Raw genomic sequence first — 17,903 nt, 5'->3', positions numbered from 1 at the left:
GATAGAAGATGCGCGAGACCAGTTCGGGCATCGAGCCTATCCGAGTGCCAGTACGCAGGGTACTCAGTGCCAGCTGGGGGCCGGCTCCCCTCAGGAGAGGATGCAGCCAGTGTACGACATCCTTCCCAGCCAAGTCAGTGCACGCATCCAGGCCAGAGTGGGGGCGACATCGTACTGGTTAAGTGGGCTCATACTGCCAAGATTTTGTAAATTTGACTCCATTCTGTAATCATTCCTACATCACATACCCTCTCAACTTGTGAAGTTTCATTTCTTTTCCTCCTCCCCTTCTGGGTATTTCTTTCTTTCCTTCCCCCCCCCCCCCTCCCCCCGCCCCCCCCCCCTCTCCCGGACATGAACCATGAACTAATTACTTTAAAGAAGATTTTCTGATGACACAGATGTACAGAGACATAAATTAAGCACAGTCGATCACATCTTATAACTCAAGGGGTACGTTGCTCTGAATGGAACGTGGTATCGCCAAGTTTAAAAATGTTAATTAGTAGTAACCTGATAAATACCTGTATAATTGACACTTAAAATAATAGGGTATCTGGTGCTAATTTATTATTGTTTCACTAGTTCATAAAAACTGACAAAAGTTTCTAACTTCAGATTACCACAAAGAGAACATTTATTTTGATGAAACTTGCACATAATACAAATAAAAAGTGAATAAATAAGCAAGAAAAATTTTTTTGGATAAACAGATAACAAATATTTCATAACTATTTTAAATTAATTACTGTACACAATAATACATGCTAGTCCAGCCAGTGATATTTAAGAATGGCTACCTCATCAGTCTTGCCACTTTATCTCGTAAAGAAAAAGTTGTTTCAAATCCACTGTCATTACGACGAGAAACCGAGCGTCATTGCGGATCGTTAAAGCCAGAATTCAAACACTATTGCAGATGGTTAAACAATGGAAACTTCAGGCTGGAATATCAACAATTTTAAGAAAAGGATTGGCAGTCAGGCACAACTAAAAGACTGTTACACATTACCGCTTTCTGTCAGAGCCTCCTTCGGCAAAGAAAATACGCGTACGTTCGCACGAGCGAACACGGCCAGAAGCTAGAATGTATAACAGTCTATTCGTTGTACTTGTCTGCTAATCAGTGTAAAGATGACCCACTGAGTTGCACACTATCCTTTTCCTAATATTACTGTAAATAATTTACGTTCTTTCTACACACTTCCACAATTACTTGTAATTACCCTGTTTCAAAACAGTTTCCACCAATGTTAATGTGACGTTACACCCAAAATAAATATTTTCGACCTGACAGCCTGCAGCAGTCCACTACGACACACAGTCTAGTAACAAAAGTTGAGAAGTATTAAATTTTGGCCCAGTTACAATATTCCAGCTGAGATGCAATCAGTATTTAAAATTAGTTCCCTATAAATATCATATCAGTTTTATATATTCTCTAGAAAGAGAACAGATATACTGCTATAATCCTAGACATCGTTATCACTCTTTAACTATCACTGCAACTCTCCAGTCATCCACTGCTTCCTCTGCACTGCGAAGCAACACATTCTCCTCCTCTTCAAGTTCTGCACCACTCTCGTTATCAGACACGTAGAAAGCCGGTTACAAAGGTCGAATGACGCAGTGGATTTTAAGACCGGGCATCTGCTTGGCCAGCCCTTCTACGGCCTTCGGGTCACCTTGACACTCTTTGACTCCCAGCTCCCTGTGATAAGAATGAAAACACTGCTTTTACTGTGACAACGTGGCCATCCAATGGAGTTACCTCTATATTGTGCATGTTTGAACAACAGAAAATTTAATTATATACATGGAGGCTCATATTTATCTCAGAGAAAACAATGAGAAAAGAATCTAAAAGGAAGTGACATACTGGGATACGAGGTAGGAAAGGGTGCAGGGGGGGGGGGGGGGGGGGGGGGTAGGTAACAAGAGGAGAGTGGCAGTACGCACAGGGAAGGAGCAGTTCCAGAGCGAGAGGGGCTGAACGAGGCAAGGGGGTAAATGGCTGCAGGAAATACAAGTGTAACATTAGTTTGGCGAACAACTTCATAGCGTTTTTGTTTTGCTTATCGGTAATCCAGTCGCTACGGGTTTATTTAGCGATTATCAGTTTTTCTTTGTAGTTTGCTGTTGCTACTTGCATTCACATATTGCCATTTTGTCATTTTGAGATAGTGAGTAGAGTAGAAAACTGAGGGCCGAGTGGAGAAATCTGAACTTTTCGGACAGCAGTGGAGGTGGCCAGAAACATCGGGATAATGCCAATGGACAGAGCGTAACAAGAAAATTGTTTTTCATTTTAAGAAGTATTGTTTCGACATTAGTGACTGCCTGAAATCGGGAAGACCTTCGGGGCTTGACGAAGATAGTTTAAATGCATTAATCCACACTCGTCCGTGTCAGTGTGCTTGAGAACTGGCAAATGTGATGAACTGTGATCGTTCCACCATTGTGCAACATTTGCACGCAATGGGGAAGGTTCAAAAATTGGGCAAATGGGTACCGCACACTCTAAACCGAAATCATAAAAATGAACAGGTGGCCGTACTTGCACCTATTCTCGCTCGTCGTGAACTGACTCGTGAACACCTCCGACCGATCCTTACGGGTGACGAGAAATGGTGTCTTTATGCTAACATTAGGAAAAGAAACGAATGGTTAAGGCCTAAACAAATTAGCAACTGTCCGTACAAAGACTTGCACGTATTCACAAAAGATAACGTAATGCGTCTGATGGAACAGTGATGGTGGGGCGTGCCTCGAATTGCTTCCCTTGGGTGTAACCGTCACTGCTGATATTTATTGTTACGAGCTGAGACATCTCACAGAGACAGTCTGAGAACAACGACCAGGAAGACCGCGTGAAGCGATGCTACTCCACGCTAATGCTAGACTGCATTTTGCATCACTGACAAAAAACACTACATAGGAGTTGGGTAGGGAAGTCATTCCACACCCACCTTATTCACCTGATCTTGTACCCTAAAATTTTCATCCTTCTGCTTTTCATCAAACAACCTTCAAGGAAATTCAATTCGACATGAAAATGTGCTCCGAAAGTGGCTCGACGAGTTCTTCGTCTCGAAAGAACGATTTCTAGTCGTAGAATCAAAAATTTACACCGGCATTGGCAGACTGTTGTAAACAGTGAAGGAGAATATATTACTGATGACTAAAGTCTCTGTTATGAGTATCTATTGTGTTTATTAAACTTATGGAAAAACACTATGAAATTATATACCAATCATTATGCACTAAAAAATAAGATTCAAGTGCTGGAAATGAGATTCCCATGAATGGTGAAAGGATACGCAAAAATAGACAAAATAAAAATGCATATTACAAAAACAGTTCAAAGTTGAATAAAAAAATGATAAGATATATGAATTTAGAATTAAATGGAAGGACCATCTGGAAAGAGTACCTGAGTGATGACGACCGTTATAAGCTGTGCAGTACGAACCACACACAAAAGTGGAAAAAGACGTAAGGAAGTGGAGAGCATTGAGATTCTGCATCCAACTTGTTTTAAGCTGACAGGTATGGTGTAACAGTGTCTATTATAATAGGAGCCCAGAAGAAGGTCAATGTATCTCACGGCACTGGATTTCTAAGTAGAGCTTTCGATTTGCACAGACCGTGTTGTGGCAACAAAAATGTATGATATGTGCTTTATTGGAGGAAAACTGGGAGCCGTGCTACAGGTCCCAAGAATGGGCTCTCTGTACGACACCTTGAAGTTGACGTTCAGCTAAGGCCACGGACTCATAGCCGTACCACAAGCAAAAGTCATCATATAAGGAGTCTATAATTTTCAGTGCAATTTTTTGAAAGATTTCTTGTAGCCTTTGGCTGTCATTCTTTTTATTTCCTGTACGATTGTACAATTTTGGCTTTAGGCCATTTTCAGGTATTATTAAAAAAGTAACAGATCAGATTGGTAAGATTTTACAGAAACATGACATCAGACCGGTCTTTACACCAACAAAGAAAATAAGTCAAGTGCTGCAATCTGCGAAGGATAAACACCCTCCTGTGTTGACATGTGGTGTATACAAAATTCTGTGTACGTGTGGTAAAGTTTATATTGGAACTACCAAGAGGAGTGTAAATACATGGCTAAAAGAGCACAAAAGTCTCTGCTATAGCTGATTTCTCTATTTTTCCTATCGGCAGAGCATGCTCTTCAGTCAGGAAACCACGAAGTGAAGTTTTCTGAAACAGAAATTTTATTTACAACGTCAAATTATTATCCACAGTTAAGTAGAGAAGCCATTGAAATTTATAAGCATCAGGATGATTTTAACAGAAAAGAGGAGGCAATGAAACTTAGTGACATATGGACAGTAGCTCTGCAGAATCGCTAGACAACTTTATCTTTGACAAGATGACAATCGATAGTTAAGTTTTATCTTTGACAAGGATTATCTCTGCTAATCACGTGTTACTTCGACCACGCCCCCTTTCCTACAGTATATATGTCGCTCTCGGACGTCCGACCAGTCAGTCGGCAAGACTCGGCAGAGGACTGCCTCTGAAGACGTCCAGCACAGTCCTGGACAAAACGTCAGGAACAGAAGAGTTTCTCAGACCACGACCTCACATCCCAAAAGGTTTACCAGCAGCCGTTTTCAAGTATTTAATGGATGATTTTTTAGTAGCAGATTATGTCATATGAGTCATTGCTTCTATGACATTACGTTATGTTCATAAAATAAATCCGAAGTGTTCACACTATTTTAGGAGTGTGTTACTTTCAAGTAGTTGCAAAAGCAAACAAGACTATACAATAAGCTACCTACAAACATTAAAACAATAAAAGACATTTCAAGATTTAAAACTGCTGTCCATAATATCTATTGCAAAAATGTTATTATAGTATAAATGAATATCTCGAAACATAAAAATTTATTGCCAAATACCTAAAAAGAAAAAAGATAATTATTTGCGTTAAATATAATGTATGGAAGCTGAACCTTCAGTTGTAATAATATGAAGGCTAAAACAATTTAAATACTGTTATATGATTTAAAAACATGTATTGTAAATCACAATGATCTGTCCAATATTGTACAGTATACCTTGTACAACAAATGATCAAAAGGACCAATAAAAATGTTATGTAATGTAACTGCTCAAAAGTAACATGCTCCTAAAATAGCATGAACACATTGGATTTATTTTATGAGCATAACATGATGTCACAGGAACAATGATGTGAATGACATAATCTGCTACTAAAAAATCATGCATAAAAATACTTGAAAATGGCCTAAGGCCGAAATTGTACAATCGTACAGGAAATAAAGAGAATGGCAGCTGAAGGCCTCAAGACATCTTAAAAGAAAAAAAAAAAATAAGGAGTATGTGTAGCCACTGGACTCGCAGATTCCCGAAGCTTGAAATCAGAGCCATGGGATCGAGTTACAGTGACACCAGGTGGTATCATATGCTTCATGTGAGTGGAAAAAGATGCAGATAAAATGAAGGTGGTAGCAGCTGAGAAGGGAGTGAAACACGGTTGCAGCTATCATAATATTATTCAGTGGAAATGTTGGGAAGCTGTGACAGATATGGACAAAAAATTTGGAAAGGGTTTTGAAGTTCAGCGATAAGAAATATTTTTTCTTCGAGGTACGTTGTGTCTTTGCAACTAAATGAAAGGCAGTTTGTTTTTTGCCATATGCGTTTCACTTCTTTCATTTATGAAGCATCTTTAGTGGCCTGAAATACATATTTGTTTTTATATCTATGATAAAAATGCATTAGGTAGTAGTCCAAATATGTTACTATGTTATGTTTTCTTATGTTTTTCTCTTGTTTTTCCGATTAGAAACAACATTTACAGCACTAGTTTCATGAGGTTAAATTATCATTTGGTGTTACTTATGATTTCCATTGATGCTAGTTCATATGTGTGGTCCTGGAGATGTGTTCGCTTGTTCCCCATAATCCAGATGGCGGATTTCTGTTATTTTTTCACCCACCTTTATTGCAACAACTCACTTGCACTTTCACTATGTGTTCACCATGTGGTGTTTACCACGGGTAATGCCAATTGTCGCTGTGTGCTTATCTTTTGTCTTTTGTTTATGTTGTGTGTATGGCTTGATATTTTTCATTTGTTTTGTGTGTGTGTGTATGTGTGTGTGTGTGTGTGTGTGTGTGTGTGTGTGTGTGTGTGTGAGAGAGAGAGAGAGAGAGAGAGAGAGAGAGAGAGAGAGAGAGAGAGAGAGAGAGAGAAGAGAGATGTTCCACATCTCTGTTATTGTTTTAATGACTGATCTGTGAGTAACTGCTTTTATTGATTTTCTCATTAAGTACTTCCTTATTCATTGCAAGGACTCTTTGTATATGAAAGTTTCCCTGTAATGTCTGGAGTTTTTTTGTTGTAGTTGTTCACCTTAATAATTTTCATGTCCTGTTCCATGTTGGATAGTTCATGCCCTTGTTTTATCAGGTATCCAGCAGAGGTAGAATTGCTATTCTTATATTTCCAACTTCTTACAAGTTCTTTATACCTTGTTTTGAGGGGGACTGATGACCTTAGCTGTTTAGTCCCCCTTAAACATCCCAACAACCACCACCGCCACCTTGTTTTGAAATTCCCACCTGTCATCACCAGATATACTGGTTCATGTTCTTGGCATTCTAACTAGTATATTCCTGTGTTCAAAAAGATTTCGGGCTTGCAGCCAGTCGTCATAAACTTCACTGCACGATATTTCGACTGTACAACTGCCAACCATCTTCAGGTGAGCCGAACGAGGACTGACAAAGACGTTCTCAACTCCATCTTATATAGTGCACTGATAGTAATGCTGCGCATGCGTTGCAGTCGCAGAGACAGATAGGGCCACACCTCCCAGTGGCAGCGCCCTTGCTGGTGGAATTGCAATACTCAGCTGCCGTGGGTATTGTCACTGGCCGCAGCTATCGAACTCTTCTGGGGTCTTCGTCTCTAGCAAATTTCGGAGACAATGGGATTCCATGCATTATTCAATTGGTAACCACTGTCACGGTTCATTAGATTTCCCGCAATGCGTATTTCCACTGATTCTTTGATAATGGAGTCCAAAAAGTTTTTGCAGTGGCCAAAATCGAAGTTTTGTAGTACTCCATTGAATGTCCATTAGAAATACAATGTTCCGCAACTGCAGACTTACTGGCTTGCAGTAGGTGAGTGCATCGTTGTTGTTCTGTACAACACTCTTCCACTGTACGCATTGTCTGTCCTATTTAGGCCATACCACATTAACATGGTATTATGTAAATTCCCGCCTTCCGCAGTGACAAATCATCCTTCATCCATCCCAGCAAATCCGAAATCGTAGAAGGCGGACAAAAAACCACTTTCACATGAAAATGACTAAGAATCCTTGCTATCTTGAAGGAGATATTTCCGACAAAGGGAAGAAAAGCTAGGGACTTGGCTGGGACGTTCTCCTCTTTATCCACTTCCCGGTTCCTGGCTCTAGTTGAGAAGGCCCTGTTAATTTGCCGGGTCAAGCACCCATTGTCTCTGAACACCATCCTCAAATGTGCCAGTTCCATAGGCAAATTCTCTGCATCCGACACCGTGTGTGCCCTGTGTACAAGGGTTTTAAGTACACTCACAGTCTGGGATGGGTGATGGCAACTTGATAAATGCAAATACAAATCAGTGTGAGTGGGCTTCCGATAGACAGAATGTCCCACAGTGCCGTCGCTCTTCTGTTTAACCAAAACATCCAGGAATGGAAGGCAGCCATCTTTCTCTAGTTCCATAGTAAATCGAATATTCTCATGGATGGAGTTAAGATGATGAAAAAACTCCATTAACTTTTCTTCTCTGTGGGGCCACACTATGAAAGTGTCATCGACATAGCTCCAAAAAACAGTTCGTTTACAGACCGCTGATTCAAGTGCTCTCTCCTCAAAATCCTCCATAAGGAAGTTAGCCACCAGAGGAGACAGAGGGCTGCCCATGGTGACACCGTCAGACTGTTCATAATATTCCTGGTTAAACATAAAATAAGTTGAGGAAAGAGTACTGCTTTGTTTCAACATAATGTCTGATTCAAACTGTTGACCAATTAGAATCAAGGAATCTGCAAGAGGTACTTTTGTGAAAAGGGAAATTACATCAAAACTCACTAGAAGATCCGAACTACTTAAGGGGGGTAGGACGTCAAACGAGCCGACTTTGAGCAGGAGAGGCACCACAGGACATTTTAATTTCCACTGTCTATACTTTTACAAGTAAATTCATAAAACTTTGTCAGCACGACCAGGAAGGATTCAGGATTCACACTCGTAGCAGCGGAAGTTAAAAAACATGACAAAATAACTTTTTTTACATGTGAAATTTCATCATTTTTCCACTTACTATTGGCTGCATTTGTTGCTATAGGTACACTTTTCTTCATAAGTAAGAGAGACTGTTTGATGAATTTTGCACAGCATACAAACCGTACTTACAGCTGTCTGAAACTCTAGAATCTATTTAATTTTTGAAAAAATGAATGAGCTGTTATGTTTTATACTTTATGTTTAGAAAAAAAATTAGATTTTGTAGTTAATTATCTCAATTTTTACCACAGCTTTAAATAGATTTGGAAAATTCTAGAGTTTCATACACCTTTAAGTACGGTTTGTATGCTGTGCAAAATTCATCAAAGAATCTCTCTTACTTGTGAAGAAAAATGTACCTACAGCAACAAATGCAGCCAACAGTAAGCGAAAAAATGATGAAATTTCATACCTAAAAAAAAAATCATTTTGTTATATTTTTGCACTTCCACTGCTATGATTGTGAATACTGAATCCTTCCTGGTCATGCTGACAAAGTTTTATGACTTTATTTGTAAAAGTATAGACAGCAGAAAATAAAATGTCCTGTGGTGCCTCTCCTGCTCCAAGTCTGACGTCCTACCCCGCCTTAAGTGGAGAGCCCCCAGTCTATTAATAAAATCAGCAGAGTTCCGTATATGGTGTGAACATTTGCCAACAAATGGTCTCAACAAAGAAGCTAGATGTTTGGCTAAATCATATGTGGGTGCGTCAATATTACTGACTATAGGCCGTAAAGGCAGACCTTCTTTATGCACTTTAGGAAGAGCATACAGTCTCGGTGGTACACTCCTTGGTATATATCTGGTTTGTCTGTTGTTGTTTGTAAATGTGACAGGAATGGGTATCTCATTCCATAAGCAATGTGTAATCCCTGTTTCTCTAGTGTATTTGTTATTCTGTGTGTATATTAAATTGCGCCATTTCTTTCTGTTAGTTATGTCTGTTAGTTTGTGTTTCTTTGTGTGTTGTAGTGTCTATGGCATTTTTAAGTGTTTGTGTTCTCTGCTTGTTTTCATTTTTCTTTAGTTATATTTTGATTTTGGGGTTGAGTCTTTTGCACTATATGGATTTTATAAACATTGTTTGGCAATTAGTTGTATGGTTGTAGTTCTTTTTCATGGTTTTCTTGGCTGAGTGGTATATGTCATAGGGCTGATAATTTTTTATTTTACTGATAGTTGGTTGAAGCATGTGTAATTGTATCTGTGGCTCTTCGCTTTCTGAATATGTCAAATGTCTGCCTACTGCTGTCTCTCTTTATTGTTATATCCACGAAATGTATTTGATTTTGTGTTTCTTTTTCCATGGTGAATTGAATTTATTTATTTATTTATTTTCATGCTGTTTATGTCTGTATGAAGTTTATCTATTTACTCTGTTGGTTCATTCACCCTACAGGTTATGACATCCACAGATTTGTTGCTGTTGTTGTGGTCTTCAGTCCAGACACTGGTTTGATGCAGCTCTCCATGCTACTCTATCCTGTGCAAGCTTCTTCATCTCCCAGTACCTGCTGCAACCTACATCCTTCTGAATCTGCTAAGTGTGTTCATCTCTTGGTCTCCCTCTACGATTTTTACCCTCCACGCTGCCCTCCAATGCTAAATTTGTGATCCCTTGATGCCTCAGAACATGTCCTACTAACCGATCCCTTCTTCTGGTCAAGTTGTGCCACAAACTCCTCTTCTCCTTAATTCTGTTCAATACTTCATCATTAGTTATGTGATCTACCGATCTAATCTTCAGCATTCTTCTGTAGCACCACATTTCGAAAGCTTCTATTCTCTTCTTGTACAAACTATTTATAAACGACTTCCTGACACTTAAACCAATACTTGATGTTAACGAATTTCTCTTCTTCAGAAATGCTTTCCTTGCCATTGCCAGTCTGCTGATGGTCGAAGTAGAGAAGATATAAAATGTAGTTATTTTGCCCCTCAAATAGCAAAACTCATTTACTACTTTAAGTGTCTCACTTCCTAATCTAATTCCTTCAACATAACCCGACTTAATTCAACTACATTCCATTATCCTCGTTTTGCTTTTGTTGATGTTCATCTTATATCCTCCTTTCAAGGCACTGTCCATTCCGTTCAACTGCTCTTCCAAGTCCTTTGAGGTTTGCCGATGTCATTGTAATTCTATCAGAGACAGCAAAGTTTTTATTTCTTCTCCGTGAATTTTAATACCTACTCCGAATTTTTCTTTTGTTTCCTTCACTGCTTGCTCAATATACAGATTGAACAACATCGGGGAGAGGCTACAACCCTGTCTCACTCCCTTCCCAACTACTGCTTCCCTTTCATGTCCCTCGACTCTTATAACTGCCATCTGGTTTCTGTACAAATTGTAAATAGCCTTTCGTTCCCTGTATTTTACCCCTGCCACCTGTACCAGTAAACAATTATGTGTCATTTCCTTATGATGTTTTTATCAAAGAATGTGTTTTCTATGTGGCTGATAAATATGTTTGCCAATGTTTCTGATACTGACGATCACACTGGAAGGCCATCTTTTTGTAAGTAAAATTCCTTTTCAAACTGGAAGTAATTTTTGGATGTGATTGCTTGAAGGGTTTTGGTCTTTTCATTTCTGCCGGTAGTTTGTTAAATGTCAGTAGATTTTCTTCAATTAGTTTTATTGTGTCTGCACTGGGTATCAAGTTGTACATATTCTCTTTGTTGAAAATTATGAGAGGTGCTGTTTGTGATATGTGTAAGTCTTTTATTTGTGTTATGCACTCATTTGTGTGTTTCACTGTTCTGCTGCTCTTCATTTCATATTGCTGTGTTACAATTTTTTCATGTGTTTTGCCACATGGTAGGTAGTGCATTCATCAAGTTGATAATGGCCCTCACTGGAATAAGGGGTTTGTGAACCTCAGGTCAGCCTCAGTGTTGGAGATTTTGGGTTCTATTGTGTGATGTGTTGTTTTTGTTTACCTGTGAGTATGTGTTTGATGTCTTTGAAATTGTTTGTTATGTGTGTCAGGAAATGTGCTGCTGGATTGGATTTCAGTTTTCTGATATTGTTCAAGGAGATGATGATGTGGCGTAACAAGCTTGCTACGCCACACTGGGAAGGGAGCCGAAAGAAAGGCACGCGTACACACACGCCGACTGGCGTCAAGTCTGGAACAGGATAACTATTGAATGGTAGCAAGAAAAGTACGTAGCTGCTTTATACTTAACTTTTATTCTTTGATGAAAACAGCGTTCTTCTTGAGACATTTATACGATAACTCTCAAACTAGGTAAGGCTAATGGCGCCTTGCTAGGTCGTAGCCATGGACTCAGCAGAAGGCTATTCTAACTGTCTCTCGGCAAATGAGAGGAAGGCTTCGTCCGTATTGTCGCTAGCAATGTCGTCCGTACAACTGGGGCGAGTGCTATATCGTATCTCGAGACCTGCCTTGTGGTGGCGCTAGGTCTGTGATCACACAGTGGCGACACGCGGGTCCGACTTGTACTAAATGGACCGCGGCCGATTTAAGCTACCACCTAGCAAGTGTGGTGTCTGGCGGTGACACCACAGATGAAATCTTTGATTTTTTTTCTATATATTGCTCTTCATTGATCAGTACTGTGCTGCTCCCTTTATGAGCTCTTCTGACGATGCTTTAATTTAATTTCATTTTATTATCTACCTGTCAATCATTTATACGAATATGATGTTATTAAGGTGTAGCTTTCCTGTTAATTTCTTAGTTGTGTTGTTTTCTGTTTGAAGTTTGTTGGCGACATTTTAATTCTGACAGAGAAAAGGTTTGCTGCTGACATTATAATCCTGTCAGAGGGACCATATGACTCGGAAAAGCAGTTTAACAGGATGGCTACTGTCTTGGAAAGAGATTATAAGATGAACATCAACAAAAGTAAAACGAGGGTAATGGCATGTAGTCAAATTAAATCGGGCAGTACTGAGAGAATCAGATTCAGAAATGAGATACTAAACGAGTGAATGAGTTTTGCTATTTGAGCAGCAAAATAAATGATGCTGGTTAAAGTAGAGAAGACGTGAAGCAGCAAGTGAAAATATGAAGAAAATCACTTCTGAAAAAGAGCATAGGAAGTCTTTTCTGGCTGGAGTAAAGCCTCATATAAATGTGAAACATGTAAAATAAACAGTTCAGATAAGAAAAGAATAGAAGTTTTTGGAATAAGATGGTGCAAAAGAATGCTATAGATTAGATGGGTAAATCGAATACCCAAGGAGAAAGTAGACAGAAACTGGGGAAGAAAAATATTTATGGCACAACTTGATTAAAAGAAAGGATTTGTCAGTAGGTCCCAACCTGGGACACAAACAAATTGTCAGTTTGTTATTGGAGGGAAGTACGGTGGGTAAAAACTGTACAGGGATACGATGGCTCAAATATGTGGCTGGAAGACAGCAGTTTCCAACTGGAATGTGTCTTCAGGATGTCATACTGATAAGCAGTGGCATTAAAGCACTGTCTCATTCTGTAGCACTTCTTGGTATGCTCTATATTTAGGAACCCATTGCCAAACACACAGTGTGAATTGCAGGGTAATCTAACAGGTGTAGATCTTTTGTTACCCGAGATTGACGAGCTTTTCTGGAAACTTTTCAAACGGCACTCCAGCGACAACGGAATAATCGAATGTCAGGCAGCGCACACCTGACAATTCGAGGATGCTGCTCACACCCGGTTGCAGCCTCGCAAAAGCCATATTTTCCATTCGAAGCGTGTGAAGTCGCGGCAGCCCGACGAGGTAGGAGAACAGGGCCCCGCCGAGTGTTCTGCAATCTGTCACGTCCAATCTGAAACAAACCACGATTGTGCTGTCGTTTATTTGGGGACAAGCTGGTAGAGAAAATTGTAATGGATTTTACTTCCAGTTGTTGCCAGCAAAACAGAGAATCTTTGATGGAAATCAAAAAATTATGAATATCTTAAAGTAAAAGCAATTAAACTCCAATACAATGTATCGGTTTAGTGCATAAGTTCGTAGCATTTTTCCATAAGTTTAATAAACACAAAAGACACACATAACAGTCTTTAGTCGTCAATAATATGTTCTCCATCACTATTTACAACGTCTGGGGTAACATTTCAGTTCTGCAGCAGTAGAAATCATTTGGTTTTGAGGCAAAGAACTTGTTGAGCCATGTTTGCAGCACATTTTCATCCAGAAATGAATTTCCTTTAAGGTTGTTTGATAGAGAGTAGAAAAGGTGAAAACTGAGGGTGCAAGATCAGATGGGTGTGGTGTGACTTCCCAATCCAATTCCTGTCAGTCTAGCAGAATGCAGGCATGCATTATTGTGGAGCAGCATCACTTGACCCCATCTTCCTGGTCACTGTTCTCAGATTACATCTGCAAGATGTGTCAGTTTTTGACAGTTATCGTCAGCAGTGACTGTTACACCTCGGGGAAGTACACCCCTCCGTTGCCGTTCCACCAGATGCATAAAATTATTTTTTGTGGATGTGCACAGGTCTTTACGCAGGGAGTTGCTGCTTAATTTGGGCTCAGCCTCATTTCTTTTCCTTACGTTATCATAAAGGAACCTTTTCTCACCACTAGTCACGATACAGGATAGGAATGGTCAGTGTTGTTCACGAGCCAGTGGACGATAAATAAGCAGAGACGCACATATGGCTACCCACTGATTTTTGTGATTTTGGCTTGGACCATGTGGTATCCATGCAGCTAATTTTTGAACCTTCCCCCCTGCATGCAAATATCATATGATGGTGAAATGATCATAGTTCATCACATTTGGCAGTCCTCAAGAACACCAACCTGGATCATTGTGGATTCAAGCATCTGAATGATCATCATCAAACCCTGAAGGTCTTCCTGAATGTGGAGAGTACTAATAAGAAAATGATACTCTCTAAGGACAGGCATAGGGCAAAATGTCTTCTTGTACTTTCACATATGTATCTCCAACAATATGACAGCTAAAATACTAAAACTTGAGGCTATTATGTACAACATAATGCTTGATATTCTGTGCAGTTTTTGGTTGACAATGCATGACAAACATCTTATAAGGATTTTATTTTTCAATTACCATTGTTTAGCCGGCCGCAGTGGCCATACGGTTCTAGGCGCTTCAGTCCGGAACCGCGTGACTGCTATGGTCGCAGGTTCGAATCCTGCCTCGGGCATGGATGTGTGTGATGTGCTTAGGTTAGTTAGGTTTAAGTAGTTCTAAGTTCTAGGGGACTGATGACCTCAGATGTTAAGTCCCATAGTGCTCAGAGCTATTTGAACCATTTTGAACCATTATTTCTATAACCTTTTCTCGTAAACTACTCGAGCAATAAAAGTGGAATTTCACAGTTTACATCTACATAAGTGTGTGGAACCGATTTTTGTTTAAGGTCGTAGTTGCTTTGAAATTAATTTTTCAGTTTTGTGTTACCAGGGACTGCTCTATATTTCTCAAATTTTAAAGGAGAACTTTTCTCAGAGAAAATATAATGGAAAACTGCTGAGCAGGATTATTCAGTAATCTTAAGAACTACAGCAAATATCAGAATGTTAGCTTTTCAGTTCCTGAGAAAAAGGTACATTATAGCTAAGAAAAGTCAGTTTATGGCAATTGACATTTAAACTTTTTATTTAAATTTTTGACAATATTGGTGTACATCTAGTGACTAATGATGCCCATGTCCTGAATCTTTTTTTTCTTCCTCGTCTTCCTGGAGTAGCAGGCACGTCTCATGCACACATGACTGCCGACTGCAGCATCTCGCTGTGTGTGTGTGTGTGTGTGTGTGTGTGTGTGTGTGTGTGTGGGAGGGGGGGGAGGGGGGGGGCGGTTGGGTGGGCCTGTCTGCAACTTACGTGTCGTGTCTTCTTTAAGGCGAATCGCAATCTGTCTTTTTCTACATTGTTGATACTTCAAATTTTGCATTTTTCTTTCTGCTGCCTGAGCTTTCTCCAGTAATGCTTCATCAATGCTTGTGTGCGTCTCGAGTGTGAATGCACCTGGATGGAAGGCCGGTCTCTGCATGCGCTTAACCTTACCTGCATTTCTACTATCGAATGCTAGACAGACGTCACATGAAGGGATGTTCACAACAATTGAGGATACAAATAGTGTTTTTGGACAACGCATCCAAACAAGGTGATTCTAGTTCTCATTTACATTCTGTGTTTTCCCGTGTACACATTTTTTCAGCAGTTCAGGATTGGCTAGATACCTGAAAGTTAGTTTTATAGCATCTAAAACAGCAAGTGGCAAACGATGTTTGTTAGTGTATGGCTTTCCACTGGCTTCTGCCTGAAGATATTTGCATCACTATATGTCACAAAGGGAATGTTGAGGATCACCATCTGTGGAAAGTCTATGAAAGAATTTGCCCACACGACTTGCACATTGTTTCCACACTACGAAGTTACCCCCGATGGGTTTTTTGTAAGTGTGAACTTCCTTCTAATTTCTTGCCTTTCATTTCTTTCTTCAATTAGAGTAGTCTACCCCCCATTCACTTTTGAATATGCCACACACAGTCCAGGTTTCCAAATTTAGTTTTTGAGAGCCATAACAATTGCTCTCTCAAACAGTCTTAAAAGCACTGGAAGGTCCATTACCTAGAAACTTCACATAACTAACACCATATTTTTCAACTGACCTCTGGAATATTAGTTTTGTCCCCGCTGCTTCCATTCCACCACTTAGCCCCAAGTTTCTTGCTGCATACTTTCTTGTGCTCCTGCTGCCACCTTTCTTCTTCACTGCCATCATTGTTCTTTCTTGTGTCACACTGAGAGCAATACTTGCTCATTACTTGGAAGACTAAGATTTTCCCTGTATCTACACTAATGACATGTTACACCACGATGTAGTGTATTGCCCCTTTTCATCCAGGTTTCGTCACAAGAGACTCACAATGTCTTTTTCCCCTTCATTGTTAATGTCTACAGCTTCCTCAATAGCTGCTTTCATATCCTTGCACTCAACTCCAAGAGTACTGAAAAGTGTTCTGTTGTAATCACTGATCCTAGATACTAGTGCAGGCAAGTTCAAAAATGGTTCAAATGGCTCTGAGCACTATGGGACTTAACAGCTGAGGTCATCAGTCGCCTAGAACTTAGAACTACTTAAGCCTAACTAACCTAAGGACATCACACACATCCATGCCCGAGGCAGGATTCGAACCTGCGACCGTAGCAGTTGCGCGGTTCCCGACTGAAGCGCCTAGAACTGCTCGGCCACACCGGCCGGCAGACAAGTTCATCAAGCCACAAAACAGATTTGTGCCTTCTCTGCCTACACCTAAGCATCTCATGCCACAACTCAATCTTGTATTCACCTCATACATCTTCCCGTGGAGAGCAGAAGTCTTGAACTGAACAGCGTACTTACAAACTTTACACTTTATTATTATCAATTACTTAAAATGCTAATACGGTCACTGTCACCGTACAGTGCCCACAGTTACCATATGCACGTGAAACAATCATATAGGCAGGTATTTATAAATCCACTGGGAAACTCATCTTTGGCACAGCATCATCATCCTCGATGAACTCGGTGACTCTGTCGAAAATTGTACTACACCCTTTGGAATAGCGTCTGCAGCACTGTTATTTAAATTTCCTGTACCTTTTACAGGTGAAATTTGACGTTTCCTCACTTTATTGAATATGCATCCACTAATAGAATGTTGTCTACTCCCGGGACCTTGTTTCGACTCAGGTCTTTCAGTGCTCTGTCAAACACTTTGTGCAGTATCGTATCTCCCATTTCATCTTCATCTACATCCTCTTCCATTTCCATAATATTGTCCTCACGAACATCGCCCCTGTATAGACCCTCTATATACTCCTTCCACCTTCCTGCTTTCCCTTCTTTGCTTAGAACTGGGTTTCCATCTGAGCTCTTGATATTCATACAAGTCGTTCTCTTTTCTCCAAAGGTATCTTTAATTTTCCTGTAGGCAGTATCTATCTTACCCTTCGTGAGACAAGCCTCTACATCCTTACATTTGTCCTCTAGCCATCCCTGCTTAACCATTTTGCACTTCCTGTCGATCTCATTTTTGAGACGTTTGTATTCCTTTTTGCCTGCTTCACTTACTGCATTTTTATATTTTCTCCTGTCATCGATTAAATTCAATATTTCTTCTGTTATCCAAGGATTTCTACTAGCCCTCGGCTTTTTACCTACTTGATCCCCTGCTGCCTTCTCTATGTCATCTCTCAAAGCTACCCATTCTTCTTCTACTGTATTTCTTTCCCCCATTCCTGTCAATTGTTCCCTTATGCTCTCCCTGAAACTCTGTACAACCTCCGGTTCTTTCAGTTTATCCAGGTCCCATCTCCTTAAGTTCCCATCTTTTTTGCAGTTTCTTCAGTTTTAATCTACAGTTCATAACCAATAGATTGTGCTCAGAGTCCACATCTGCCCCTGGAAATGTCTTTGAGATTTAGGAACCAGGTTTTAAATTGTGTCTTACCTTTATATAATCTATCTGAAACCTTTTAGTATCTCCAGGGTTCTTCCATGTATACAACCTTCTTTCATGATTCTTGAACCAAGTGTTAGCTATGATTAAGTTATGCTCTGTGAAAAAT

General features: G+C 39.9%; 1 long non-coding RNA gene across 1 annotated transcript in view; it reads right to left on the bottom strand.

The window, feature by feature from the left end:
• Positions 1 to 662: 662 nt before the first annotated feature.
• Positions 663 to 17,903, bottom strand: part of LOC124551274 — a 28,604-nt gene continuing 11,363 nt past the window's right edge. The window contains exons 2-3 of the long non-coding RNA XR_006967799.1: positions 12,904 to 13,128; positions 663 to 1,711 (exon numbers count right to left, since the gene is read on the bottom strand). This is a non-coding gene — a long non-coding RNA (uncharacterized LOC124551274). The remainder of the gene's footprint in view (positions 1,712 to 12,903; positions 13,129 to 17,903) is intronic.

The sequence above is a fragment of the Schistocerca americana genome, chromosome 9 (assembly GCF_021461395.2).
Source record: "Schistocerca americana isolate TAMUIC-IGC-003095 chromosome 9, iqSchAmer2.1, whole genome shotgun sequence".
Classification (NCBI taxonomy): domain Eukaryota; kingdom Metazoa; phylum Arthropoda; class Insecta; order Orthoptera; family Acrididae; genus Schistocerca; species Schistocerca americana.
The sequence above is the reverse complement of the archived record's forward strand: the minus strand, read 5'-3'. Positions and strand labels throughout refer to the sequence as shown.